General features: G+C 36.6%; 1 non-coding gene across 1 annotated transcript; it reads right to left on the reverse strand.

Moving 5' to 3' along the window:
- Window positions 1–363: 363 nt before the first annotated feature.
- LOC115939401 (small nucleolar RNA SNORA63) lies at window positions 364–494 on the reverse strand. The gene has a single exon (XR_004074219.2). It is a non-coding gene; the product is annotated as a small nucleolar RNA SNORA63 (small nucleolar RNA).
- Between the last annotated feature and the right edge of the window lie 1,499 nt (window positions 495–1,993).

Here is a 1,993-nt window from a genome sequence, read left to right on the forward strand (position 1 = left end):
TTAGATATCTCATATGAATGGAATCATGCAGTATTTGTTCTTCTGTGGCTTACTTATTTCACCTAATATAATATCCTCCAGGTTTATCCATGTTGTCACATGTGGCAGATTTCCTTTGTTTCTTTTGTTTGTTTGTTTTGTTTTTTTAAGATTTTATTTATTTATTTGACAGAGAGACACAGCGAGAGAGGGAACACAAGCAGGGGGAGTGGGAGAGGGAGAAGCAGGCTTCCCGCCGAGCAGGGAGCCCGATGTGGGGCTCGATCCCAGGACCCCGGGATCACGACCTGAGCCGAAGGCAGACGCTTAATGACTGAGCCACCCAGGCGCCCCTCAAGTCAGTGTTTGTTTAACTTGGTAAACATGTCTGAGACCATGCATCCCTGGCTGCCAAGCACCATGGCGGACAGGGCTAGAAAGGTAACAGCTTTATTTTGAGCAGGGGGCAAAGACAAGGCAGCACTTTACAGCTACATTGTAACTAGATCCTGCATCAGATTTCCCTTGTTTTTAAGGCTAGATAATATCCTGTATATATAGACCATATTTTTAATCCATTCATCTGTCAGGGAATATTGAGGTTATTTCTTTGTTTTGGCTATTGTGAAAAATGCTACAGTGACCATTAAAGTGCATTTATCTCTTTGGGATCCTGTTTATAATTTTTGTGTCTACTTCTTAGCCTCCTACCAATTGCCTAACACTTTTACTTTGGCATTTACCCCTATCTTTCAAAAATCTGCATTTGGATTATGGACTATAATCTATTTTACAATTTAAATGAAACATCTAGAATAAACAAATCTATGGAAACAGGAAGTATATTATTGATGTCTTTATTTTCAAATTTAATATGTTCTTTATTGATAAGCTCCAGCACAAATTGCTCAATATGCCCCAAAATATACATTTATAATCATTTACATCACCTATATTTAGCACCATTTCTAATCTCTGTGTGTCACAGTTAGGGATACTTGAAGTCTTCTATGAACTTTCACTTCAGCTTTTGTTTTTTCTTATTATAGATAGACTCAGCCCATTACAAAAAAATTATATCTTTATTTCCTCCATTCTTTCTTTTCATTTTCTTAAGTTTTTATTTAAATTTCACTTAGTTAACATACACTGTAATATTAGTTTCGGGTCTACAATATAATAATTCAAGACTTCCATTCAACACCCAGTGCTCATCACAAGTGCACTCCTTAATTCCTATCACCTATTTTGCCCATCCCACCACCCACCTTGCCTCTGGTAACCATCAGTTTGTTCTCTATAGTTAAGAGTCTGTTTCTTGGTTTGCCTCTCTTGCTCTCTTTTTTTCCCCCCTTTGTTCATTTGTCTTGTTTCTTAAATTCTACATACGTGTGAAATATATGGTATTTGTCTTTCTCTGACTGACTTATTTTGCTTAGCATAATACTCTCTAGCTCCATCCATGTCATCACAAATAGCAAGATTTCATTCTTTTTTTGGCTGAGTAATATTCCATTATATATATATACCACATTTTCTATATCCATTAATCAGTTGATGGACACTTGGGCTGTTTCCAAAATTTGGCTACTGTAGATAATAATGCTTCTATAAACATGCGTGTGCATGTATCCCTTTGAATTACTATTTTTGTATTCTTTGGGTGAAAACCTAGTTTTGCTGGATGCAATTGCTGGATGGTAGGATAGTTCCCATTTTTTAATTGAATTATTTGGTTTTTTGGGTGTTGATTTTTATGGGTCACTGCCTGTGTTCTCCTCCACTAGGATTTTTATTGTTTCAGGTCTCACATTTAGGTCTTTAATCTATTTTGAATTTATTTTTGTGTTGGGTGTGAGAAAGTGGTCCACTTCCATTCTTCTGCATGTTGCTTTCCAGTTTACCCAAGGGTTTACCCAAGGAACAAGACAGTGATGTCCACTCTCACCACTGCTATTTAATAGAGTACTAGAAGTCCTAGCCACAGCAATCAGACAAGAAAAAGAAATAAAAA

This window comes from Leptonychotes weddellii, chromosome 7 (genome assembly GCF_054177405.1).
Source record: "Leptonychotes weddellii isolate Sample4059 chromosome 7, ASM5417740v2, whole genome shotgun sequence".
NCBI lineage: Eukaryota > Metazoa > Chordata > Mammalia > Carnivora > Phocidae > Leptonychotes > Leptonychotes weddellii.